This window comes from Zonotrichia albicollis, chromosome 24 (genome assembly GCF_047830755.1).
Source record: "Zonotrichia albicollis isolate bZonAlb1 chromosome 24, bZonAlb1.hap1, whole genome shotgun sequence".
In the NCBI taxonomy this organism is placed as follows: domain Eukaryota; kingdom Metazoa; phylum Chordata; class Aves; order Passeriformes; family Passerellidae; genus Zonotrichia; species Zonotrichia albicollis.
The window spans coordinates 4,615,260-4,643,226 of NC_133842.1; positions in this window are offsets into that span (position 1 = coordinate 4,615,260).

A 27,967-nucleotide genomic window follows, 5' to 3' on the forward strand; every position below is an offset into this window, starting at 1 on the left:
AGAATGTGGTGCTTGCATGAAAGGCTTGTGGAGCTGCTGCAGGAAAATGACAGCAACATGCTTAGGATGACCGTGGTTCTCCTCAGCCGTTTGTTCCTGTGCAATGGTGCCCCGCTAGCCAGCCCCCTGGCCCTGCAGCTGGCTGGGGCGCTCCTGCCACTCTTTGACAACGTAAGGCTCTGCGACTCCAGCCATGGCCACCGGCTGCTGCCTGCAAACTTTATGCCCTGTGCATTTTCAGGCTTGTACCCAGATGGGTGTGAAGCAGCCAATGCTGAGGTCTCTTTTTCTTTCTTTCATACAGGATGATAGCCAGGTGCAGGTGTGCTCCATGTTCATCTTCCGTGAGATGCTGTATTTTTGGCCGGAAGAGGAAAAAAAGGCCCTGAAGTCACACGTGCGCCAGAGCCTGCTCCCATTGTTCTTCCACTGCCATGACGAGAACCAGCGTGTGGCAGAGGTGAGGACTCAGCAGCTGCTGCTGTCCCTCTGGCTGGGGGGCTTGGCTGCCTCCTGCTCCGGGACCTCGTGAGCTGCAGCCTCCTCCTGGCCTTGGTACAGGGACCTGTGTGGGTCCTGGGCCCTGGGCTCTGGTGCCATCTCCAGGTCTTTGCTGCTCTCCAGGACTCCCGGGAAACACTGCATTCTTCAGCCACATTCCTGCACAGGAAGGATCTCCAAGACATGCTTCAGGTGGATCAGACCTGGAGGTTTGGCGAGGCCCTGGTAAGGACGGCCTGCAAGCCCCCAGCCTCAGGCTGGAGAAGCCCCCTGACCGCGCTGCTCAGCGAGTGCGGCCAGCAGCTGCGCCCCTGCCCAGTGCTGCAGCCAGGGCCGCCAGCCTGCGCCCCACACGCCGCTGCCTTCCCTGGGCCGCACGGGCTCTGCTCGAGGCTCCCATGTGCCCGAGCCGGTTGCCCATGGAGCCCCGGCCCGGCGGGGCTGCGGGGCGGGACCGCGGCTCCCCGGGCAGCAGCCGGCCCTCTGCCCCTCCCCTCGGGAGCCCTTGGCCAGGGGCTGCTGGCCGCGCCTCAGGGCTCTGCGGGCAGGGGAGGCCGGGGCTGGGCGCAGGCAGCGCCCGGCCCAGGGGCTGAGCCCGCACCAACCCTTCCCTCCTGCCGCTCTCTGCAGCTGGCAGAGACCAGGAGCCGAGCGGCCGAGCACCTGCGCCGCGCCCTACGCTACGTGGAGAGCCCACAGGAGCCCCTGCGAGAGGCGGCCATCAGGTTCATGGGTGAGTCCCGAGCCCGGGCTGCCCTTTCCCTCCCCGGCCAGCCTCAGCTCCGCCCCAGCCCTGCCTGCTGCCCGGGCCCGGCGCCGTGGAGCCCCGCCTGGCCTGGGCCCCGCCTGCTGCCGCCCTCCGGCCTCAGCAAGGGCCGGGCTGAGCCCTGCCGGGCCAGCAGCCCGTGTGGCCACAGCGCCGGCAGAGCCGCTGGCAGGGAGCTGTGCCGCCGGCGCCGTGACAGGCTCTGTGTTCACAGGCATGGCCGCGCGGCACCTGAGGGGGAAGAAGGAAGAGTTCCAGCTGATCTGCAGCGGTGAGTGAGGGCAGCGGGCTGACCGCGGGGGCTGCCAGGGGGAGCTGCAAGCCCTGCCCCGGCTGCGCAGGGCTCTGCTCCCGTGGGCAGAGCACACTGAGATTTCAGGGCCCCGTGGACCATTGGAGGCCAGCAGCTTCGGGCTGATCCCCTTGCTCCCTCCTGGCCATGGCAAGAGCCAGCTGGGATGGCCCTTGCAGGGGGCTCTTCTGGGGTCCTCACAGATCTGGCTCTGACCGTGCCTCTGTTCCTCTCTCTTGCAGTGCTGGAACGCCTGACAGAGGACATGAGCAGTGCCGTGTCACAGCTGGCACTTGAAACACTGCATGTCCTCCTGGCAATACAGTATGGGCAATATTCCACCATCCAGAGGCTGCAAGATCAGCTGCGCAGGGCATGGAGGACTCGGCCTCGCCTGTCGGGGCTCGGGTGCCTGCTGTGCCGGATGACTTAGGAGGAGAGCTGATCCTGGAGGCTGTCTTTGCTGGGGCAACCCGCACCAGGGGTAATTTTCCTTAAGATTTTTCTTTTCTTCATTTCCCAGCTAGGGTCTGGGCTTTGGCCTAGCTGTGTCCCCTGCTGATTGTGAAGTGTGCCATCAGCTGCAGGGCTTTCTGGGCTAAAAATATCATCAAATCACTTGGACTTGCTCTTTATGGCCTCTAAAAGCTGGACCCAATTTTGGGGCAAATTTGGAGACCTCATCTATGGGTGGATGGAGCACCTAGGATTTTCCCAATTGCTGGGAATGGTTCTCCAGGTCCCTGGAGTATCCAGGGCCCTGGTAAGTTCCAGCTGCACACATGCCTTGGCAATGAGAAGCAAAGGAACCCAGCCCTTTTTGTGCTGCCAGTGTCACTGCACTGGGGTCATGGGATGGGAACATGCAGCCCTTGTGCTGGAGCTGAGCTGCTCTGCCCAGCACTGGTGGCCGCCATCCAAGCTGGTTTTGCTTGTCCTGGTTCCCTGACAGCTGGGGCCCTGGGCAGAGCCCTGAGAGCCTGGTCTGCCTCCAGGGAAGGAGAAGGAGACCCTGGAGAAGCTGTACCAAGTGGGGATGCTGCTGCTGCTGCTGCTGCTGGAGTCAGCGAAGGTGACATCAAGGATGACAAGCTCTTCCTCAGCCTGGCCACTGGAGGCTGAAGGTGATAGACTTTGATTCTGGCACCTTTTTCAAAGCCAAACTCCACAGGGAATTTGCAGATGAATCCCCACCTGGGGAAATTCGGCCAGATTTGGGCATGGCCCAGCCTGGCTGGGAACCAAAGGCTCCCCCTTTGCTGGGGCAGATGCAACTCATTCTTCAGTCGCTGCCCAGCTGCTTTTTGCAGGGCTGGGGGATGGGCTGGGGTGGGTACAAAATGGGAGTGGGCTCCTGGGCCTGCCAACAGCCCCCAGCACCCACCGTGCCCCGGGCTGGGGCTGGGGCTGGGGCAGCCAGCCTGACACAAACAAAGCCCCGTGGTGGGAGCAGAGGTGGGACTCCAGAACCTGTGCAGAGCTGCTTTGCTGTGCAGGCAAGGAAGGGCTTGGGCTGCTCCACTGCCCTTGTTTGCTTTAGGATCACCGTTATTGTGGGGGGCAGTGCAGGGGGGAAGAGAGAAAATGTGGGCTTCCCTCACCCATGGCTGGGTTTTTCCCTGGCATGCAGGGGTTCGGCCTTCCTCAAGACCCTGAAAGAGATGGGAGTTTTTACCTTTTTTCTTGCTTTCCCGTTTTTGCATCTGACCTCTTTTCAATAATGTGTTGTTTGTTTTTCCAGAGGAAGCGTTCCAGGTGGTCCAGTGTGGATGGGGAAGTGCTGGGGAGCAGCTGTGGCGTGGATGGGCCGTGCCCTTGGGGAAGGCTGAGGCCATGGTTTGGGAGCAGCTTTTCTTCCAGCCATGGGTGGTGTGAGGTGGGTCCCTGTGTGCTTGGCAGGGTGGGATCAGAGCTTTTGGGAGCTGGCAGTGAGCACAGGAGCATCCTGCTCTGGGCAGCTGCTGAGGGCTGGATGTGCCGTGGCTGGGCTGCAGGCTGGGCACATGTCCTCCCCTCCTGCTCTGTGCCAAAGGCAGCAGGGATGGGCAGCTCTGGGCACAGCTCTGGGCACAGCCAGCATGGCCTGGGCAACGCAGGCCTTGCACAAGGGCACAGGAGCCCTCAGCTGACGGGCGGTTTCTGCTTTCTCTCCTTGCAGCCGGGCTCTGCGGGTGCTGAGGCTGCTCTGGGCTCTGCCAGGGCTCTGCTGGGCTCAGCCCTGGGCCCAGCTGGGCTGGCTCTGCCCTCACATTGCTCTGACAGCTTTGCATCAGACGAGCCTGTTGTGAGCACAGCGCCTGAGCTTTCTGCTTTGGCAGGTGAGTGAGACTCTGCTGCAGGCCCAGAGATTGCAGCTGGGGACACACATCCAACTGGCAAGGACCCAAACTCTCCCCAGTCCCAGCTGAACGCCTGGATCTGCACAGGCTGTTTTGTCTGTCCCATTCTTCCTTCTTGACTGGCTGGAATTGTGCAATTGCACTTTCTTCCTCCTCCAGAAGTGCCATGAGTGGGCCAAAGCTGGCGAGTGGGCCGTGCTCCTGAGGCAGTGCAGTCTGGAGCTGGTGGATGGGGAATTGCCCTTCTGCGCTTCCACACCAGAGCAAAAAGCTGTCAGTGGGACTTTGTGACTCTAAGAAATCCCTGTAAGTTTCAATGGGAATGTGCAGCTCATTCGCAGGATGAGAAGGAAGGTCATCTTGTAAAAGATTTGGGCTTTGACAGAGTTTCCATTCCCAATCCTGCTTGGAGCTGGAAGGGCACAAAGCAATTTCTTCTTGCTTTGACCACAATTTCAAATACCAATGTTGGAAACAAAGCCCAAAATCTTTGAAGAGGCTTTTGAGGTCACAAAGATGGATCCATGCCATCAGCACATTTACAGTGTAAATAACTGAGTTCTCTTTTGAAAAAGATCATTTACCTCTTAATGCAAAGAATGTAACTTGGCATTTATGTTTTGTTTTTTTCATTAACTGTATGTTATGTTTTTTATCTAACACTTGGATTTTACTCTTATCTTTTACAATTTACCTGTTTTTCCCTTTTTCCTATTTTTTCCTTTCAATAGAAAACATGTCCTATCAAAGGAATGTCCTTTGCTCCTGGTTCCGGTGTGGAGCAGCTCCCTTCCTGCTGGCTGAGCTGCTCAGGCAGAGCCCGGCAGCTCCTGGCCCTGCAGGGCTGAGGCTTTTCCCCGTTGCTGGGCACAGACTGATGGAGCAGCACTGCTGAACACGGGCACACAGAGGGACCAGCAGCAGCTGCCTTTGGCCACCTGAGGCTCCGAGGCCCAAACTCTGAGCAGCCAGGCCTGGAAGAGACTGGCAGGATCTGATCCCTGACACTGGGGCAGGGCTGCACAAATGACCCCACAGCAGCAGCAGCAGCAGCAGCAGCAGCAGCAGATGGAGCTGATTTTGAGCACAGCCCCTGCCCCTCTTCCCTCCCGTGTGCAGCGGTGTCACAGCAGCCTGAGGCACCTGGGAGCACCCAGTGCCAGCAGGGACTGGAGATGGCAGCCCTGGGCTCCTGGAGGCTGTGCAAGGAACGGAGCTGGGCACTCCCTGTCCATGGGGAGCTTGTAGATGGAAAAGGCTGCTGTGCCCAGGCAGCTCCAAGGGCACAGAAAGGAGGCTCTGGAGCACTGGATCTGTGCCAGTGCCACAGTCCTGGGCAGCAGCCAGCGAGCCCTGGGGGAACAGAGGGCACAGCACGAGGGACAGAACCAGGCAAGGGCAGAGACTGGAGAGAGCCAGGCCTGGGAGCAGGAACAGCTGCTCCATTGCACTCTTGGAGAAAGCTCTTGGCTGGTTCAAAGCACTGAAAGACGTGAAGGGCAGAGAGGAGGCCACAGCAAACAATGCTCGTGTTTGCACAGCCTCCCCTCTCCGTGTCCCAGAAGGAATTGCATGGACTGTGTTCTTCTCTCCGAGTCGTCTCATTCAGCATGAGCAGCTCAGCACCAGGAGATGAAGGAGGTGAAGCCTCAGGCCTCAGGAGCTGGGCAAGAGGAGACTTTCTGAGCAAAGTAATGGTGCTAAAAGAGCCTCAGCTGAATGCAGTGGATAGAGTCATGGAATCGCAGAATCCTTTCTGTTGGAAAAGCCCTCTGAGCTCACCCAGTGCAGCCGCTCACACAGCAGTGTCAAGCCCAGCACTAAACCACGTCCCTGCAGTGCCAAGGCCTGGACACCAGCCCTGAGTGAGGCCTGGACAGCAGGCCCTGAGCCAAAGGTGGCCTCTGGATGAACCTTCCAAGGAGAGGTTATCTTTGTATCTGCTCCCTAATGAAATATGCATGGTCATTAGCACTGAGATAGATGTAGCCACTTGTTAGTGAAACATGTATTGACCTTTGTGTATTTAGAAGCCAAACAAGGCCATGAAATTTGACATCTGGCCTTGTTTGGGGCTGAAGGATCAAAGTCAGCTCCCTTTGGTTCCTCCTTGAGCCCTGGCCAGCCTTTGGGAGGGACCCAAGAGGAGGATGAAAGCAGATGTTGCCACACTAGCAGTGCTGTCAGTTTGTTCATTCAGCACTGTCAGAGCTGGGCCCTCTCCCAGCGGGGTTGGAGCCTCACCTGGGGCTGGAGGCACCTGCAGGAATTCCCAGTGCCCAGGAGTGGCTCTGCAGCCCTTGGCTGTGACAGCTTCCCCAGCTGCTGTGTGGGTCTGGGAGATGGTAAAGGCTGAGGGTAAATGCTGCTGGATCTTTGTTAGTCACTGCTGCAGTCTTTGGTGGGGATGGTTGGGTGCATTGCTGAGCTGCTCCTTTTGTGATTCTTTGCTGCTCTGAACTGCAGGAAATGACACTGATTCCTTCAGTTGGAGTCGTGTCTCTGGTGCTGACGCTGCCCACTGGCAAAACAAAACTGGCACAGTCTGGCCAGATGCCAGCAAAATGTCACTTGTTCAATGTAAGTGTGAGGAATCAGTGCCATCAGAAATTCCCAGCTGGGAAGCCCTTCCCTGGAGTTCCCTGGCTCTGGAGTGGGCTGAGGTCGGAGCCCCGTGGGAGCAGTGGGGCAGTCGGGTAAAAGAAGCTGCACCCCTGGATATCTTCAAATGCATCCAAAAATTGCATATGGAAAAGGAAAAGACCTTGTGGGTTTGGGCAGACAAAGATGAATTTGTTGAGAGTACATAGGAAACAGCACCTTCAGAAGGAACAATGATTTTTTTTTGAATGCTCCCACATGGAGCAACAGAAGAAGGTTTCAATCTTGAGCTCAGATGCACTTGTGCAAGTGAAATATCAATATAACAAATAACTATATACATATTTATAGGATAATAAGACCTTCATATTTATATTTATAGATTTATGTAGATATGTCTATATCTATCTATATCTATATTTTCATATCAATATGTACATATAAAATAAGAATAATGTGAAATAGTGCTGACAATACTAATTTGTATCTTTGGCTGCTCAGGGACACTAAATACCCTACAGAACAGGATTGGCCAGGACCCTCATGTCAGTGGTCAACTTTGTGAGATTGTATACAATGAAAAAGGGAGGAAGGGATGAAATTGGTTATTTTTACAGGGTTTGCTGATACTGTGATGCAGAGTGCTTTGTCTGTTCCTGTGAAAAATACAGTGGTTTTGCCTGCAGGGTTTTTCATGTACCAGACTATCCAAATGGTGCAGGATTGGTTGAAAGGGTGAAGGGGTTGTTAAAAGAACAGTTGGAAAAATGAGGAGATGGGAACCTTTGCCCATGGAGAACCCATCTCCCAGATGTGCTCCATGCCCTTAACAATGGCCCACGGGGGAAATGAAACCCCCTGGCTGTGCATGGCTGCCCCCAATTTGCAAATCCAGCCATGGGCAGTGAGACTTGGGCTGCCTGGGAACCTGTTCTGGCTCTGATGGCCCCGGGCAGGGCCAGCCCAGAGGCTGCAGGGCTGGGCCTACATGTGTTGGAATTCGTTAGGATAAATTCAAAGCAAATGAGAGCTATCAATCCTGAAACAGGAATTCAGATTCCTCCAGGACACTTTGCTTTGGTAACTGCTCCCTTGGAGCTTGGCCTTGCAAAGTGTTCCTGTCATGGCAGGAGGCATTGATGCAGAATATCCAGGAGAAATTACAGTAATTCTGTAAACAATAAATAACAAGATTGGATTATTCAACCCCATGACAGGGTAGCACAATTATTGATCTTGCAGTTTTAAGAATGATTGTGAAAAAAGGAGATCCAGCTCCAGTCACCAGCATTTGTGGAGCTAAAGGGTTTGGATCCATCAGTCCTAATAATGGAGCCAGAGTGTGGGTCCGGAGGCCAAAAGGCCTTCCCGAGGCAGCTGAAGGAGCAGCTCCTAGGAAAGACAACTCTGAGTCCTGAAAACTGGACAGGAACAATGGGAATGTGTCCCTGCAGCCAAGGAGTCTGTGTCAGGAGAATCTGACAGGATATTGTTTTACACATCCTGCCAGACCAGATCTCCCTGTTTGCCCCAAGGGCCCCTTTGGAACATACTCTGATCCACGGGGCTCCATGTGAAGGCTGCTGTGACCCTGAGGGACTTGCACAGGAATTCCATCCAGGAGCCTGGGTGCCCATCAGGGTCTGGGACCCGGCCCCTTCCAGCCAGAGGGGAAAGGGCCCCCCCCAAGCCTTGTTAGCCATGGACAGCACGGTAAAGCTGAACAGCAAAGGGCGTGGGGGCATTATTCTGGAATTAAAAAGGTGCCAGCTCCATGGACAACAGAATTCTTGTTCCGAACTCGAATGAGATTGAGAAAAAAGAATGAGGAACGGTGTCACTAAAGTACTACTGATGTCTGTAAGGTGTACCCTTGGTAGTCAGCCAGAATCTTTGTCTGCCAGAAACACCTCCAGTGATTCACCAAGGAATTAGTCATCAAAATGTAATGATGGGTTATGATGGATTTCTGATCTTCTTTTGTAATTCTTTGCTAATGATGATGTGCTTTGCTGAGCTTATCCTTTTGTAATTCTTTGCAGCTGTGCATGATATAAATGACACAATTCCTTCAGTTGGTGTCTGTGTCTTTGGTAGTGACCCTGCCCACTGGTGAAACAGGGCCCCCTCTTGCCTAAGTGTTCCCTGGGAAGGCAAAAGCCCTCCCTCCAAATTTCCCCCCTTCCTCCTTGTTCCCTCCTTCATACCCTGAGCATGATGTGCTCTGGTCCGGGCTATGCCCGGGTCAGTTGGGGTCCCCTGTCCTGGCTGTGTCCCCTGCCCAGCTCCCCCGCAGCCCCAGCCCCTCCCCAGCGTGGCTGACGAGGGGCAGGACAGGCCTTGGCTGTGCTGCAGCTCAGCAAGAACAAAACCATCTCTGCATGCTCAGCCCTGTGCTCAGCACCCGGCCCAGCAGTGTCTCAGTGCCAGGGGCTGTGCCCTCAGTCCCTGCCAGGGGTTTCCATGGCAACTGCCAGGCCAGGTGACCCAGGTGTCCCCCCAGTGCCAGTTGCCATGGAAACAGTGCCCAGCCCTGCCCCTTTCTGTCTGGCTGACCTGGCCTTTGGCCCTGGCAGTGCCGTTGGCTGCTGGTTCCTGGTGCCTGAGCGGCCAGCGCGGCACAGGGCAGGTGGCCATGGCACAGCCCCCAGCAAGGGATCCCCTCTGGCTCTGGGCACTGACACCAGCCCTGAGCAAGGTCCAGGGCAGCTTTCCATGGCCACCAACCATCACAACGGCTCCGAGCATTGGTTGCCATGGCACCAAACCAAGGACTGGGTCCCTGTGGCTGTTGCCATGGCACCTGGTGGCACCAACAAGTCTCCCTGCAATTGTACCTGAAACAGCCCTGGCACCGCGTTGTCCTGAGGGCTGCCATGGCAGCTGAGGGCAGCAGCAGCGGGTGCTCTGCAAGGGCCCTGGGGCAGACGGGAAGGAGCAGCAGAGCAGGGACTGATCCATCCCCAGTGCGCTGCACAGCCCAGGGCAGCGTCCCAGAGCGTCTTCATGGAGCTGCCAACAGCATCCCCCCTCTGCAGCCCTGGCCTTTCCCCCAGCTCACACAGGTGCCCCATCCTTGCAGGCACAGACACGGCAGCACTGGCTCAGCAGCCCCTGTTTGCATTGCACAGAGCAGAGGGAGCACCCCCATGCTGTTGGTGTGGGGACATGAAGCTGAGGGAGCACAAATGCCATCAGCCCCTGGGGCCAGCAAGGGCTGGGGGACACCAGGGAAACCACTCAGCTTTGTCCTGGCCTCTGCACTCAGCCAGAAAGTTTGTTCCCATCAGCTGGGAGTTTCCTGTGCCACTGCAGATGCTGTTGGTAAGAGCCAGGGCTGCCTGGCAGCCACCCCCAGACTGCCCTGAGCATTTCCTTGGCTTCTCCTTTGCTTTCTTTCCTCTTTCCTGATCCAGATTTTTTCCTATTGCCCGCCTCTGTTTCGTGCCCTGCAAACAGCCCATCCCTGTTTGCCCTTTCCTCTCTTGCCCCACTCCCCATTGCAGTTCCTGACTTGGCACCATGGGAACGTCCCTTGGGCAGCAGGATCATCCTACAAGTGCTGCAGGAATTGTCTGCAGGCTCCTGCAGTGCCTGGTGCTGCTCCCTTGCCAGAGGCACCCCAGGCCAGAGGGGCACATCTGGGCTGCTGTGTCTGGCTCTGGGGCTCCCTGTTCTGGGCAGTGAGGAGGAGCTGCAGAGGCTCTGCAGGACTGACAGGATGGGCTTTGGGGCTGGCAGGAGAAGCTGAGGGGCCTGGGCTGCTGGAGCTTCTGTAAATGAGGCCCAGGGCTCATCCTGCAACTGCTCCAAGGGTGGTTTCAGAGAATCGCAGAATCAGTGACGTTGAAAAAGACTTTGGAAATCATTAGGTCCAACCTGTGCCCTTACATCACCTTGTCTCCCCTGAGCCTCCTCTTCTCCAGGATAATTAATCCCAGCTCCCTCAGCTGCTCCTCACAGCTCTTGTGCTCCAGACCTCTCCCCAGCCTTGTTGCCCTTCTCTGGAAACTCTCCAGCCCTTCCATGCCTTCCTAATTAGGGGGTGTTAGAACTGGACACAGCACTTGAGGTGCTTCCCAAGCAGTGCTGAGTACAGGGGAAGAATCCCTGCCCTGCTCCTGCTGGCCACACCATTCCTGATCCAGACCAGGAGCCATTGGCCTTCTTGCCCACCTGGGCACACTGCTGGCTCATGTCCAGCCTGCTGTCCATCACTCCCTGCAGGTCCCTTTCTGCCTGGCTGCTCTCCAGCCACTCTGTGCCCAGCCTGTAGCGCTGCAGGGGTTGTTGTGGCCAAAGTGCAGGACCCAGCACTTGGACTTGTTAAACCTCAGCTTGTTGGATTTGGGCCCTGGATCCAGCCTGTCCAGGGCCCTCTGCAGAGCCCTCCTACCTCCAGCAGATCAACACTCCCAGACAATTTGGTGTCACCACGGTTCCATGAGGCCCCTGAGTGTCACAATGGTCTCCATGATTCCATGAGGCCTCCCAGTGTCACAACGTTCCTTTGGTTCCATGGGATCCCTTGATGTCACAAAGTCCCTTGGATCCTTGGGCCCCACAGTGTCACAATGGATTCTTGGTCCCCCAAGGCCATGTAGTGTTAGAATGGATCCTTGGTTCCGTGAGGTCTGGCAGTGCAGCAATGCTCTCCACAGTTCCACAGTGTCACAATGGCCTCTTTCTCCCAAGGGCCACCACAGTGTCAAACATGTTTCCTTCATTCCAGGAGTCCCTGAGGAGCACCACTGGCCCCTTGGTTCCATGGGGCCCTGCAGTGTCACAATGGCCCCATCATGACACCAGGTCCTGCTCTGTCACAATGCTCTGCATGGTTCCACAAGGCCCTGCAGGGTCACAGTGGCCTCTTGGTTCCATGAGGCCTCAGAGTGCCACAATGAATTCCTTGGTGTGGCAGTGTCACAATGGAGCCCTGGTGACACAAGATCCTTCAGTGTCACCAGAGACCCTTGGTTCTATGGGGCACCACAGTGTCATAACTGTTCCCTCAGTTCCCAGAGTCCTTGCAATGCAGCAATGCCTTCTTGATTCCATTGTCCCCAGGCTCTTCCAAGGTCTCCTTTGTTCCGCAATGTCACGATGGCCCCTTGGTTCCAAAAGGCCCTGCAGTTTCACACTGGCCTCTGTTGTTCCACCAGGACTGAGACTGTCACCATGGACTGACTCCTTGCTTCCATTCAGCCCCACAGTGTCACAATGGCCTCTTGGCTCTGTGCTGCCATGCCGTACACAGTGTCACCATGGTCCTCTTAGTGCCACCAGGCCCCGCAGTGTCACAATGACCCCTTGCTTCCCCAGGGCCCTGCAGTGTCACAATCATCAGAGAATGAACCAGGCTGCAAAAGACCTTGGAGAGCATCAAGTCCAAACTGGGACCCAACACCACCTTGTCACCCAGGCCATGGCATTTAGTGTCACATCCACTCTTTCCTTAAACACTTCCAGGGATGGTGATTCACCCACCTCCCTGAGTAGCACATTCCAATGCCCAGTTGTATGGAGAATATTTCCTAATGTTCAGCCTAAATGTTTCCTGGTGCAGCTGAAGGCTGTGTCCTCTTGTCCTGTCACTGTTCCCTGGGAGAAAAGCCTGACCCCCACTTGGCTGCACCCTTCTGCCAGAGAGTTGTGGAGAATGATGAGGTCTCCCCTGAGTCTTCTCTACTTCAGGATAAACAACCCCAACTCCCTCAGCTGCTCCTCACTGGACTTGTGTTTCAGATTCCTCACCAGCCTTGTTGCCTTTCTCTGGACAAGCTCCAGCCCCTCCGTGTCCTTTCTAAAGTGGCGGGCCCAAAACTGGACACAGGTCTCCAGGTGCTGCCCAAACAGTGCTGAGCACAGGGGAAGAATCACTTCCCTGGTCCTGCTGGCCACACCATCCCTGATCCATAGGAGTGCAAGGGGTTGGATGAGAGAAATGGTGGGGAGGGGGTGGGGAGAAAGTGTAAGCCATGAAGGGTCTTGATCTTCATATCTGTTCAGACTGCATTAAAAGGTGCTGGGGGTCAATATCAATTGGACATTGCTGATCCTAAACCATAAACAGGAAAAGAAAACAGGAAAAACCAGTTCTCTCTACTTTTTTTCAGTATAGCAAATTCACTTTGAGTACACTTTGGAAATTTGTCTAATTAACCAGAGAAAATTAAAAATTCAGATAATTCGTTGGGGCTTTTCTTTTTTTTTGGGTGTTTTGAACAAATGTTTACGAGCCTTTTCCAGAGAATTCCTGAACTGAAATGCTCAAGAAAGAAAAGGTCGCTGGAGTAATAAAAGTCATCAGCAAGCTCCAAGTGGCTGAGGATCCATCCCCATCAGAGCAGCAATATATAGAAATGGGCACAGCTTTGAGGCTGCCCCAGCTTTGGCATGGGCCCTGGGCTGGAGCAGGAGCAGCTTTTGAGGGCCCCAAGTCCGGGGCTGTTGTGCTGTGAGACAGAGTAGAGATCCATTCTGAATTAGGTGAAGTGTCTAGAAGAGGAGAAAAGTCTGTGAGGCCAAACATGAAGGAAAAACTCGCATGCCGAGACAGCAAGGAGACAGAGAAAGAAAAACAGAAAAGACCAGGGAGGTCAATTTGCCCCCGACCTAGGAAGATAAAGAAGAACTGGCGATAAATGTCACGCGGAATGAATATGTATGAACCTATTGTGAAACTGTATGCATATGCATTTGGAAGGGGGATAAAAGGAGACCTGAGATCTTCAGGGGGTACGCATGCCTTTTGAGGAGAATTTTCTCTGCATGCGTCCGGCGCCGTAAATACACATACCGAGCTTTACAGCTTTTATAAAATTGTGAGGTTTCTTCTTTTCTCCGCAAAACAGCTGCCCTGGACAGATAGGATGGCAGCAGGGGCTGCAGAGCTCTCAGCACCTCAGCCCGAGGGCAGTAGGGCAGCCAGGGAGCCTCCTTTGGCTTTGGCCAAGCACCTTCCCCCATGGCTGTGGCTGAGTCCTGTGGCAGCTGCAGCTGCTGCTGTGCCCTTGCCAGGGGCTGAGGCCGTGGGGCAGTGGCCAGAGCAGCCTGGCCTGAGCAGAGCTGTGGGGCCAGAGCCGGCTGGGCTGGGCTGGGAAGAGGCCCTTGGTGCTGCCCAGAGCTCAGGGCAGCTGGCAGAGCTTGCAGGGAGCTGGGCTGGGCTCAGAGAGCCTGTCCCAGAAACCATCAGTGTCCATCTCAGCCTGGCTGAGCGTGCAGGGGCAGGACTCAGGCCAGGCCTTGTGGGGCAGGGCCAGTGCCTGTGCAAGGCATTGCAAACAGGCAAGTGGCCCAGAGAGGAGGCTGCTCTGTGCCCTTGGTGGCATGAACAGGGCAGGGGGGGGGCCCAGGACATTTGCCAGTGCCAGCCTCCGTGCCCAGCCTTTGGCAGCCCTGGCTGCTGAGCCCAGCTTTGGCCTGGGCTGAGTTTGGCTGTGGCCCAGCTCCATCCTCCTGTGGGGCTCAGGGCCATTTCCCGGCCATGGCCAGCCCTGGCTGCCTCTCTGCTGGCCTAGAGGCTGGCAGAGCCCAGGGCAGAGCTGGCTGTGCGACCCCACAGGTGCCACGGGCTCTGCAGGAGCTGGCAGAGGCTGCCCAGCAGGGAGGCCATGGGGCACAGAGCCCCAAGGCTGCTGTGGGCACCATGGCACAGGGGCCGTTCCCAGCCGCAATGCTGCTGGCCTGGGCTGGGCCTGCACAGGGGCTGGGCCACCATGGCTGGGCCAGCACAGGGCCACAAAGGGGCCACGCAGCCGCTGCCGGGGCTGACAGCAAGGCTAGGCACACACAAGCAATTGCTGAGCATGGCCTGTGCTGGCCAGGCCTGACTGTGCCAAAGGCAGAGCTCAGCTGCCCTTGGGGGCTGCAGGAACAGTCCAGAGCCCAAAGAGCCTCCATGGCTGTGCTGGAGACCAAGGCTGCAGGAGGGAAATGCAGGGCTGCTGCGGGATGGGGAGGGCTTTGAATTCCAGCACTCAGCTCTCTGATGATCCCAGCACCATGCTGGGCCCTGTTTCAGACTGGAGCAGAGCAGATGTTGATGGGACAGGAGCCCTGCAGAGCTGTCAGGGACCTGCAGCTTACAAGGTGCTCTGTTCTCCCTCAGGTGCTCTCTGAGAGATCCAATCCCTGCTGGGCACCTCAGGGCACAAGTGGCACTGCCTGTTCATGGGCACACAGATGATGCCTGCCTGGAAAGGGGCACAGGTGTTAATCCCTATTTATTTTATAATATGGAAGCACAATTTTTATTATCTGGGTCATTTGAGTACTTTTAAGACATGACAAAGTTTTCCCACCAGGAACAGCAACTTCCTCGAAGTTTACTGATGGCAGGAGAGAAATGCTGATCTTCCCTTCTACTTGCATCACCAATATTCTGTTTATCATCTCCCTTTGCCTTCAGATGTTTTCAGCTCTCCTTTTTAAATGGCCATATCTGAGTATATATCTTCACTAGACCAGCTGGATCTTTGTCCTTCCCACTGCTCCCAGGTTTCTTCCTCCAGGTACTCTCTGGTCATTCAAGTGCCTTTCAACTGAGAGGACTTTGGCTCTGCACAGGAGTTTTCTTCATCCCCTTTCTCTCTTTTCCTCCATCTGGGAATGTAGAGGGCCCCTGACTTCAGCCTCGTGTGTGCAAAGAGCAAATCTGGGCAGAACTGGGGCAGGGAGAGTTTGGGGGGGACCTTTGGATCTGTGCTGGGCACAGAAGGTGTTTTCCATTGCTCTGAGACTGCTCTGGAAAGTGGATTTAATGTCCAGCAGAGGAATGACTGTTGCATTGATGGAGCTGTGCCTTCCCTTGGCTGACAAGAAATGAACATCCCTCTGTGTCTTGGGCAGCTCCTTCTCCAAGGAAAGCAGGTGGGAGTTGGAGCCAAGGAGCTGAAAGCTGCAGGTGCAGCCTGGGCTGGAGGGAGCTCAGATTTGCACAAGGCTGCTCTGAGTGCCAGGGCTTGGGCGGGGGAAATGGTGGGGTGGGGGTAGGGACAGATCTGATTGATTGCCAGCCATGAAGGGTCTTGATTTTCATATCTATTCCATTCCATATCTGCATGAGGAGGTACCTGAATTCAGTCAATTGGGGACTGCACATATCAATAAATTAACAGGAAATAAAAGCTAAACAGGATCTAAAAAATCTCTTCTTGCTGTCTTTTTAAATATCATATATTCACTTTGAATACACTACTGAGATCTACCTAACCACAAATGATTTGAAAATTAAAATCAAATTGTTCCCAGAGGCTTGGCTTGTTCAGGTGTTCTCAATGTTAATGAGCCCTGGGACACTGAATTCCTGCACTCAAGAGCTGAAGGCTGAACAAGCCTCTGGAACAGTGAAATTCAGCAGCAGCCTCCAAGGTGCTGAGGATGTCAGCAGCCCCCACTGAGGCCATCCCTGCCCAGAGACCGTGGGGGAATGGGCAGACAAGGAGAGCGTCCCTGGGGCTGGGGCAGCACAACTCAGAGGCACCAGCGGCTGCAGCTGGGAAATGGAGTGTGGAATGGGGCTGGGAAAGCCCTGCCTGGGCTGTGCCAAGCAGGACAGACAGGCCCTGACTCCCATCCCCCAAACAACTCTCTCAAGGAGACATTTAAAAGGAATTGCAATTGTTTGTGTCCTCTGGTTGAGCTCACTGGAGAAATACCAGCAAGAGATTCTCAGGAGCTCCAAACAACCAAACAGCCTTTACTGTCAACTTTAGAAAATCAAAGAAACTTTGGCAAATGGTTTATCACAACATTGTAGTGGTTTTGCTTTGTTAATATAAGATTTTTTCCAATCTTAAGATCTCTTAATTAATGTATTGATGAGTGTGGTTGGTTTTAGTGTCAGTAATTATTTATGTATTTATTTTGTTGTGAGATAGGATTATGAGAAAGGTAAAGTAGGCTTAAAGTTTTAAAAGGGTATAAAGAAAATTTTAGTAAAAGCAAATGAAAAAAAGGTAGTAAGAATTAAATTCTTTAGAACAATTTTTTTGTTTACAACTTTTTTTCTTTAACCTGACAATGTAAAGAAACTAAACTAAAATTTCTAGTAGTTTACTCTTTCTAGAATTGTCTTTTTTTAAGTTTTAGGGAGAGAAGTTTTTCTTGTTAAGTTTATGGAGTTTTTTTACAGGAGGAAAAATATTTTTTTGTGACTCTTAATTTTGCCATGCATAACAGTTGTCTGGGGAACTTTGTTATTGTGAAATTCTTTTATTGCTACAGGCTTTTTTACAGCTTATTGATGGGTCATGTCAACTTCTGAGGTATTGTTTTAAAGGTGAGTTGTTTAAAGGTAAATGTTTTTATTATCTACTTTTTAAAATATTTTTGTCTCTGGAAATAGAGATCTTCTCTTGTGGGTACTGGATTACTTTTTTTTCTGCCTGAACTTTTTATGAAATTGCAGTTACTTTATAATTTATTTTAATATGTAGGTTTTTCTTTGATATTATTTTGAATATTTAAACTTTTTTATAGTTTTATGTGCTATAAAGAAAAAGAGGTTTTTCTTTATAGATTATAAGAGGATTTTAGTTTCAAGATTAAGGTATTTTTTTCTTCTTTTTTATTGGGTATTTATTTCTTCCTTTCTGACTTTGATAGCTTTATGGGGTTTTTTTAATGTTTCTATTTTGTTTTTTCTTTTACTTGAGGGATGATTGAAGTATTGAAAGGGTTAACATCTGACCCGCCAGTAATTTGTGGTGGAAGTTGTGGTTGGGTTGTGTTATGATTGGCTTTATGGTTGGTTTTTCAGTTTTGTGTTTAGTTGTGGGGTTATTTTGTATGAGTTGTAGGATGTAGAAGTTTTTGGTTTTAGTTGTGTTGGGGGGAGGGGACATGGTGGTAAGATTTTAATAGCTGTGGCTGGCTTTGTTCTGGTCGGGGTTTTGTAGCCTCTTCTGTTTCCCCAGTCCCAGCTCTCCCAGTCCCTTCACCCCTTTCCTTGACTCCGAGCCCCTGAACCTCCTTCCCAGCTCTGCCAGCTCTTCATGTCCCCCTTTTCCTTGGCCTCTGGAACCCCCTGGATCCCAAACTCTCACTTTCAGCCCCCCAGCTCCCCCAAATCTCCGTGTCCCCCCATTCTCCCCTCCCTACAGTACCTGGAAGTGGCGCTGTCGGAGCCCAGCCCGGGGGTCCCCAGTCCTTGATTGTGGGGGATGTGGATGGGACCCCCTGGGAGCACTGGGGCAGCGAGCGGGGCCGGATGGAGCCACAGAAAGCAGGGATGGTGGGAGGAGCTGAGCTGGGATATTGGGATGGCCAGGGCTGGGATATTGGGATAGCCAGAGCTGGGACACTGGGATTGCCAGGGCTGGGATATTGGCATGGACAGGGCTGGGATATTGGGATAGCCAGGGCTGGGATATTGGGATAGCCAAAGCTGGGATATTGGGATAACCAGTCCCGGCTCAAGGACAGGACCCGGCCCGTGGCTGACAGTTCCCTGGAGATGGGGCTGGTACAACCAGAGTGGGGGGAGTGGGAGGAGCTGGGGCTGGACTGGGATCTGTGGAAATGGAGGACTCTGAGGGGCAGGGATGGGATCTCTGCAGATAGGCGGGGAACTGTGAGGCTGGGATGGGAATCCAAGGGGCACCCTGGGGCTGGGACAAAACTCCATGGATCTGTTCTATCCTCCTTCCCAGGTCTCCACATGCTGCAAGTGGTTTCCAGCTGTGACCTCCTGTCCAATGGAGCATCCATGGATCCCACCAGTATGGATACAAGGGCTGGGATTTCATCTCCTTCCAGCTGGGATCCAGGAGCTTTGCAGTGTCCGATGGTGCCACCTGGATCAGACAGAGGTGCTGGGAATCCAAAGGGATCATGGTGGAGCAGACGAAGCATTACCTGGGACACACCTGGGTGGAAATACATCAGATGGGGTTGGGTGGCTCTGGAGCACAAAGGTGGGTGTGGGAGCAGAAGGGAAATTCCTATGGGAATGGGGGGATTCAGGAATGGGGGACTTGGGAATGCAGGAATTACCATGGAATTTCCATGGCCTGATCTCACTCTCATTCCAGTCAGGTAAGAATTCCATGGATGGATCTTCCCCCTAACCCACTGCCACTGGAATTCCATGGGGAAATTATTTGAATGGATGACCAATGCAATGCCAGCAGTGCAATGAGAAGTAATCCCTGCTGGGATTCCATGGGACATCAATCCAAATCCTTTGCTCAGACTGGCTCTGCTGTGCCCGTGGCAGCACCAGGGGAGTGCCCTGTCCCTGCTTTGAGCCCAGCACGAGCCTTTCCTTGGCTGTTCTGTCCCTGCCCGGGGCAGGAGGGCACTGCCGGAGTTGCTTTGGTGGCCCCGGGCACCCGGCCCGGCTGCAGCCACTGCAGGGGCTCCTGGGGAATGTTCCCGAGCAAAGCTCAAAGCAAACAACAGTTCCTGGAGGGGATTCTGCTCCTGGGCCTGTGCTGGGTGCCCAATGGCAACAGCCCAAAGTGCTGGAGCTCAGTGTCCCTCGGCCAGGCCATGTTCCCTGTCTGTGCCCTGTTCCTCGGCTGTCCCCTGTCCTTCGGCTGTCCCTGTCCCCGTCCCTCAGCTGTCCCCGTCCATGTCCCCTGTCCCTCAGCTGTCCCCTGTCCCTCAGCTCTGTGGGCCAGGGGTGGCAGCAGGACCCAGGGCAGCCCTGGGGGGAGAGCAACCCTGAGCCCCAGCTGAGCCAGTTGCCCCAGTTCCCCCCAGGTCACTCCCAGCATGGGCCCTGTGTCTCCCGGTCACCCCCAGGATGCTCCCAGTCACTTCCAGTTGCACTCAATATGATCCCAGTACCATCACAGTCACACCCAGTATGATCCCAGCATGATCCCAGCATGGTCCCAGGTGTTCCCAGTCACCCCTACTATAGTTCCAGGCACTCCCAGTATGTTTCTTGTCCCTCCCAGTATGATTCCAGTATGAACCCGGTCACTCTCAGTATGGTGCTGTGGAGAGTTTTGTCAAAGAGTGGCTTGAGGAGAGGGGACACAGCCGAATTAATTTGGGAAAGATGTCCTAACTAGGGCAGAGACAGGCAGAGGCCTTTTTTGTTTCTGTAGCAGGATAGAGAATGGAAAAGTACAAGACCATAGTTAGTTTCAAATCTTGCAGGTGTGAGATAATGTGTCCTTGATTCTCTCAAAACATGATAAAGAAATGGACAGTGAGGCAGGAGCGATAGAGAACGTAGTCTCAAAGGAATGTGGATGAGTTAATGCTATAGTTTAACCAATAGATTGCTTGGCTTACAGAATATTCATAAGCTTATTATTTGCTGTATAAGTGTTTGATACTTTTTCAATAAAGCGGGCCATGATGAACCATCTGGTGTCCTGGTCTCCTTCCTATGACACAGCACTTTAGGGATGCTGCTGGATGGGAGGGGGGTCAGTGGTGGATATCCCATTCCTCATTGTGCAGGATGGGGAGGAGCTTCTCCCAAGGAGGAGCATGTGTCTCCAGCTCCCAGTTCCTCCCCAAGCTGGAGCAGTGCAGTGCTCTGAAACAGCGTAACTTTTGCTTGCAGGTCAGGCTGTTCCTGCAGGGTCACACATGCGGCTGAACCTGCAGACAGAAGAGAGAGAAGCCAAGCTCCAAGACAAAGAAAATGGGAAAAGTGACACAAGAGAAGAGAGAAGAAGGAAAAGGTACAGACATACAAGGCATTGGGTTATGTGGGCTGTGGGATTCATGCCTTTTGTTAGAGGCCAGGTTCCCTGGTGCACAAAATTCCTGCCTCTTCCTGAGATTTCATTGCTGGGTGCGGAGCTCAGCAGTGCTGAAAGCAGAGGCCTGTCCTTTGTGTTCCCTTTGAGATGGCAGTGGAAGTGTCCTGAGTGCACATTCAGAGGCACTTTAATGGCTTCTCATGCCACGACACCAAAACTGCTTCCACAGAGTTGGTGCAGTTCTCGCAAAGTCTTTGGGGTGCCCTTGATTTGCAGTGTTTGGGGTGTGATGATTCTCTCTGTGGTTTTTAGACCGAGGTACTTCCGGGGGCTGTCTTTTGGAATTTATCTGCTGCAATCTCAAAACCTTACTCCTGTACTGCCATGATGACATCTTGTACTGCAACATCCAAAATGTTTTGAGCCTCTTCTCAAACTAATGTTTCTCCCATGTAATGAAAAATTATAGCATTAGGATATCTTTTCCACATGGGTGAGGGAATTTGGGCTCCAAGCCATTGAAAAATAGTTGGGCTCTGCTTCATTCCTTGAGGAAATACGGTCCACTGGTACCTCTGTAAAGATGCTTGTCGTTTTAGGGACGTAAAAGGCAAAACGGATCTGTCATTAGGATGCAAGGAGGTGTCAAAAACGCAGTCATTTATTTCTATAACAATCATCTATCAATCGTGGGGTATCATGGAGGCTGAGGGCAGGCCGGATTGGAGGGGACCCATGTCCTCAATGACCTCATTGATTTTCCTAAGGTCCTGCAGCAGCAGCCTCTTGTCTTTGCCAGGATTTTGTAGGACAAGGACAGGTGCATTCCAGGGGCTAGTAGATGGGTACAATGTGGCCCACAGACAGCTGCTCCTGCAAGAGGGACTGCAGGGTCTTTAACTTTCTGCCTGGGAGGGGCCACTGATCCACCCATATGGGGTCATTGGTCTTCCAGGTTAACTGAAAGGTGGTGGCGCTGCTCAGTGGCCCCGTCTAGAAATCCTGAGGTGTTGATAGGATCTCTAGCCTTGTCCTCCACTGGGACAAGAGGTCTCTTCCCCAAAGTGTTATTGGTGCCCAGGTGATGAATGATCCTACTGTAGCAACTGTGCCCTGAGGATCTTCCATGCAGATGGTGTCTTGACTCCAGAAGTTGGTAGTGGCTCTCCCGATGGCTAAAATTACCCCAGCAGTTGGAACCAGGGGTCATCCTTTAGCCAATCAGAGCAGCAAATTATCATGATGTCAGGTCCTGTATATAATAATCGTGAAAGACATTTTTTCTCCCTTTACACCACAAAGCACACTTTAGAACGGGTCTATTTTGGCCCGTAATCTGTGCCCACATCACCACTGGATCAGCTGGTGTGGTGATCATGTGCAGTAGGAGGTAGGCTCTGGCTATAACTGTTCCTTTTGGAATGAAAAGGGGAGGATCTAAGCATAGAGCCTGGACAGTTATCTCCTGCAAAGATATCAAGGTGACTATCTCAGGTAGTATAGTGAGTGTCTCCATCTCTTCCCTGGTGTTGGTTAAAATCAAAATGTCTCTGCGCCGTTCTTCAGGCCCGTATTTGCCTGTTGGAATATGGTGAACACAAATATCGTGGACTGGAATTGTAATGGCTGTTACCAGCTGCCTTTGGGTTCCAGGGCAGAGCTGTCTTTTGTCGAGTTCTCTTCTGCAGTGCTCGAGCTCTCCCGATAGATCTGAGAAGGTCGCTGTGCTGGTTCTCAAGGATGTACGGGTGAGTAGGGTGGGACGGCCTTGCATTTGGTGTCATCATGCGGGGCCTTTCCGCATCTGTGTAGGGTTTCCCGCAGACCACCGGTTTTGTTGGTGTTGGCAAGCGTGTGGACAAGGGGGCAGTGAGGACAGTGGCTGTGACACCTAGAAGGTCCCTGGTAATAGCCTGTATTTTACAATTCTGTTGAAAATGCCCCATCTCCCTACACTTAAAGCCAGGTTCTTTTTCATGTGTATGTCAGGGAATAACTTGAGAGGCTACTAGCACCTCTACTACACCCTGATTTGAAGCCTTAGTTAGGCTGGCATAAAGGTGTTAGGATGCCTTAAGGGCACATGCCTTGACCATTTGTGCAATGTTTGGCTTTGGGAAGAGGGGTAGAGAGGGTAAAATGTCTTTACAGGTGTTGTTAGCATTTGTTTCAGCAAGGGTAGGAAGTAGTACCTTCCTGACTTTTGGATGTTCAACTTGCTTCTCTATTGCTTGTGTAAGGCGGTCAATAAATTATAGAATGGATTCCCCAGGTCCCTGCAGAATGTCTGTGAAATGTAGAGTAGGTGTTTCTCCATTGGGTGTCTGCATGAGACCTGTCTTTGCATCACCTTTTATCTCTGCTAACGCAGCTTGGGAAGGTCTCTTACTTGATTCTCAGCTTTAATGAAATCTTCCTCCTTGGGTAGATGTCTAGTGTTATGTGTGCCCACCTGCCTTCTCCAGCATAGTCTGTCAATTGTTGTTGTATTAATTTTTTCTCCCATTCCTTCCCACAGAATGAATTCAGTAGGAGAAAATAGGATGTGCATAAAATAATGCAGATCGTGAGGCACCATAACATGTGCAGCGAAGACGGCAATTAACAAATTAATAAAATATGGTGAGACCCTCCCATGGACTTTCGCTGCATTACAAAGGTCTTTCATCTCCTGTGTGTGACAGCTTCCCATCAGGGGTTAGCCCCACTCTGGTTCTGCACCGGTGCTGCTTGTATTTTAGCTACCAATTCCCAGTCTCCCTCTTCAGCTGCCAGCTTCTGCATCCTCTGCCAAAAATCCTCAGGCTCATGCTGAAGGTCGAATGAACCTTCCCTCTTCTCTCCAGAAGAGGGAACTTGGTCTTTGGCAGAGGAGCAGGGCCTTGGGGTGACTGGCCTGGCCAGGCCCGGTGTTGTGGGCCTTTGGTAGCCAAGATGGCGGCCTTCTGGTTACCACCCCTCACACTTCCAGCTCTGAGAGTGTGGGATCCACAAGGGGCTGAGTTGGAGGGGGTAGGGCAGTGGGAGTAGGCAAGGAAGCGCTGGATCCCAATGCAGGGGTGGTACCTGATGCAGGAGTGGGATCCAAACAGGGGCAGGACCCGATGAGAGAGCTGAGGGTGGGAGGGTGTTTGACATTGACAACACCCTCCAGAGGAGGGACTCCATTTTGTGAGCTACCTGAGGGGTATCCAGGGAGGAGAGGTACTGGAGAATGGGTTAGAGTACAATTCAAGCCTGTGTGATCAGTACAGACCTGGGTAGGGGGTAGAGAAAGAGAGGAGATGGCAGACAGCGGGTGGCTTGTCTGTGCTTTACAGCAGTTTCCCTCTCTCACACTTATCTTGGTATCAGTGGGTTCAGGAATGCCAGGGGCAGAACAGAAAGTCTGGGTTGAATATTTGAACTTTGAACCCTTGAGAAAACTCTATAAATCATATGAAAAATTGGGTAAAATGTTGCGACTCTTCTCACTCCCTGAGTTTTCAAAAAATAGAGACTTTCCTTAACTCAGTCCCAGAATGCTATAGGACTAACTGAATACACAGAAATGTCTGGAAGCTCCGTAAACAGCCAATGAACAAACGACTTCCAACTTCCTTTAGTAAAACTCTTCCACACAGAAAGGAGAACCTCCCTAACTCGAATATATATGTCCCCCTCATCTTTGGATAATTTGTTACCCAGAGCTGCCCCTGATGTAAAGGGAGGTCCACCCAGAGGTATAAAATATCACCCAAGCATCCTGCACTGCAGGCGGCTGTCTCCCCATTCACTACTCTGGTTGCTCTGGATACAGGTGTTTCAAAATGTCCCCTGGTGTGGTAGTGTGTTGTTAAGTTTCTTGTGTTATTCCCCCAATTTATGTATTGTTCTCCCCTATTATGTGTAAAATGGGTTTGTTCCCCCAGTTTTTCCCGCCACTGCTAGCCTGTCAGCTAAGTTGCTATAGTAACCGCTATTCATATTTGCCGATATGTAATTGCTCCTCCCCCGGTTTCCCTTATCAGTGAAAGTTGTTTCCTCCCTGTCCAGTCAATCACTCCCTTCCTCCTCCCAGGTTTCGAGAACCTTCTCCTCTCTGGAGATGGTGGCTGGCTGGGGTCCCAGGACACCTCCTTTACCTTTTGATTATTGGTCTCCATGGAGTGTCAGTTCTGTGAAGTTCATCCCCTCACCTTTCCCGATTGGTTCCGCCTGTACCCACCCCCCTCCTTTATAATCCTGTTTTCACCCCCTATGAAAAAAAACTTTTTCCCGGTTGGTTTCGGCGCGTTTGGATCCCGCAACACCTTCAATAAACCAATGTTTAACCCCCGGGAAATGGTCAGCTCCGTTCCTCTCCAATATCAGCGGTGTGAGCCAGTCCGCAGCCAGCACAGCCCGAGGCCATCAGACGCCGAAGGGTGCTGGCCAGGAATTGCAGAGGGGCATCAGCCTTTCGCCCTCAGCTAGTCGGACTCTAAACTTCGGGCCACATATGCCCCCCTCAGCAGATGGCGCCCACGCGGGGGCTTCACCGTACCCCGCGGACTGGACTTTAAATCTACTAGCCGTCAGACTACCTCCGGTGTCAGTGGACTAATCCGCCCGAACTTTTCGTTTGCAACGCTCTTTGATTAAGTGAACCCCGGACTCGGTTCCTCCCCTGCCTTTTTAATTTTCCCTGGGAGCTCTACGCGGGGGACTGCCGTCTGCCGCTTTTCGCGCCCGCGGTGTTCCTGCACGGTAGCTCCGGGCTTAGTAGCGGGACTCTCGGCGCGGCGCTGAGCGGTTGCGGCGGGCTCTTTCAGTGCCGGGCGGCTTTTCTTGCGCAGTTTGCCGCGGTGGGGCCGCTACACCCCCCACGATCATGGGTGTGGGTCAGAGCAAAACCCAAAAAGGAGTTTTTTTTGTAGTTAAGGGTTTGTTACTTGGAAGAGGTTTTACTGCCCCCAAGAAAGAGTTGATAGTGTTGATTAGATGGGTATTCTCACATTTCCCCGAAGTTTCCCCAGAAGTTGCAAAAGAGCCGCGTTTTTGGGCAGCCGTTGTGGCCAAATTAGACCAACAGGTTAACGCTGGGGAACCCCGGTTGTCTAACGTGGCATACTGGGCAAGCAAAGTATTAACTTCGCTGCGCCCAGCCGGGAGTTCAAGAAAGGATCTTTCTTCTTCGAGTTTTTTCCCCAGTTCTCCCGGTTCCCGCATCCTTACCCCCCAGCCCTCTCCCTCTTCCCACAAGCAGGAGGCCTCGAAAGGGATTTTAAAGGCCAACAAAAAGCAGGGAAACCATTCTGCCCCTGCTCCCTCTCGACCTGCTCAGCCTTCCCGTTCGAGGAGCCCTAGCCAAGCTCCTCCATCCTCACCCTCTACCCCAGTTCCCAAGTCCCCAGTTTCAACCCCTAAGTTTGTTCGGCTTAGTAATGAAATTCCACAAAGTAGCTCCTTTACTGTTCAAGATGGCGTGGACCACGCGGTCTCTGCCGCCAGAGCTCCTTCTTCTTCCGCTAACCCGTTCCTCCCAAGCACCAACCCCTTCCTTCACCCTGACCACACCCCTTGCCCAGTTACCCCTCCCTCATACCCTCCCTCCGTCCCGCTCACTTCTCAGCACTCCGCCCCACCTTCAGCTCCTCCTCAAACCCCTCCCCCGGTGCAGCCCCCCATTCCCTCCCCCCCCGCTCCACTTTTGTTTTTCCCTCCGCCTCCGAAAGCCGCCCAGGGGGCGGAGAAGGGTAGTTTGCCGCGCCCACTCCCTTGCCTTGTGTCATCGCCAAACCCCGCCTCAACCTCCTCCAGTTTCAGTTCCCACGCCACCCCCCCCAGCTCTCACGCTTTGTGTTCGGAGGGGGGGGGGGGAAGCCGGAAACCAGAGCAAGCTCCCCTGTTAGAAGCCGCTCCGGTAACCTACCACCTAGGCGAAAGGGGGAATGCACAGGCACAGTGGGTGCCTATAGCCCAGGCCCAGATAATAGAACTGTGCAAGGCTCAGAGTGACCACTCCCGGGAATCAGAATATTTCCGAGGGCTCCTTCGACCGGTGGTCTCACAGGGAAATCTGGTGCCTGCGGACCTGAGAGCTCTTTTCTCCAGTCTTTTGAGACCCGTTGAATTTAGGGTCTGGGCGGGAGAATGGAGGAGGCAGATTGTAGAGGTTCTCCCAACGTTTTGGGAGAACCCCTCCACATCTCATGACACCGAGGGCTTGGCAATTTCTGAGGACCATCTTGTAGGCACCGGGCAGTGGGCGAGTGGGGCAGCTCAGGCAAAGGCGTTGTTCACAGAACAACTCAGGGAAACAGGGAAAGCTGCGGAGCGTGCCTTTTATAAGCTAGCTACTATCACCTCCCAGCTAGAAGAAGAAGAAAAAAGGCAGGACACACAGGAACCTTACCTAGAATTTATAGAAAGACTCTACCGGTTCGTTGAAGCGCAGGGTCCAGGAGAAAGGGAGAGAGAGGAGATGCTTAGGCAGATGGCTTATTACAATGCCAATACAGCGTGCAGGCGGGCTATCCGATCTCTCCCTCGAAACCCCCGACCTACAGTAGAAATGATGATTGAAGTGTGTGCCAGGACAGTTCCTCTACAAGACCCGAAAGCGTGCCCCAAAAGAGCCTCCGTAGCCTTCGCAGAGTATCCGACGTCAGAAGACACAGACGCCAAAGCTGCCACCGCCACCAGACCAATGACACCGGGATCCGGGAGAAGGATGACTGCAGCTCACCCCTGCCACCTCTGTGGCAAAGTGGGGCATTGGTTGCCCCAGTGCCCTATGAAGCAAGATAGGAAGAGGAAAGAGGAAAAAGACCATCCAAATGGGTCAGGCCCCTCATCCCGAAGCAGAGGATGCAGAAGGAAGCTGAGTCACAGGTTCAGGCGTGCTCGCGGCGACGGAGAAAACCCTCCCAAACACCATCAGTTTCCTCAGATGTTCACTTCCTCCCCAGTGCTGAGACTGCTGCTCCTACACCTCTCGTCACTGAACTACCTCTGGTTTATTAATCCCAACCTCCCTCCCCCATTTCTTCTTCTTCTCCCGAACTAAATTTATTATTTGGGGCAGAACCATTTGTTTAAGTATTTTGCGTTTAACTGTTCACTTTTTGTCTTTTAGTACATTTCCCCAACTCACTTTTGATTTTCATCCTCCTAATTTGCAAGCTAGTCCGGAGAAAACTGACAGCGCCGAGTGCCACTGTCCCTTGCAATGTTCAGAAGACAAAGACACTTGTCATGACCAGCCGCGAGTTCCTGCATTCTAAGCTTAATTTGGACTTTTCATTTTAATTTTTATTTGGTAAAAAACGGAGAGATGTGGTAGTGTGTTGTTAGGTTTCTTGTGTTATTCCCCCAATTTATGTATTGTTCTCCCCTATTATGTGTAAAATGGTTTCGTTCCCCCAGTTTTTCCCGCCACTGCTAGCCTGTCAGCTAAGTTGCTATAGTAACCGCTATTCATATTTGCCGATATGTAATTGCTCCTCTCCTGGTTTCCCTTAGAAGTGAAAGTTGTTTCCTCCCTGTCCAGTCAATCACTCCCTTCCTCCTCCCAGGTTTCGAGAACCTTCTCCTCTCTGGAGATGGTGGCTGGCTGGGGTCCCAGGACACCTCCTTTACCTTTTGATTATTGGTTTCCATGGAGTGTCAGTTCTGTGAAGTTCATCCCCTCACCTTTCCCGATTGGTTCCGCCTGTACCCACCCCCCTCCTTTATAATCCTGTTTTCACCCCCTATGAAAAAAAACTTTTTCCCGGTTGGTTTCGGCGCGTTTGGATCCCGCAACACCTTCAATAAACCAATGTTTAACCCCCGG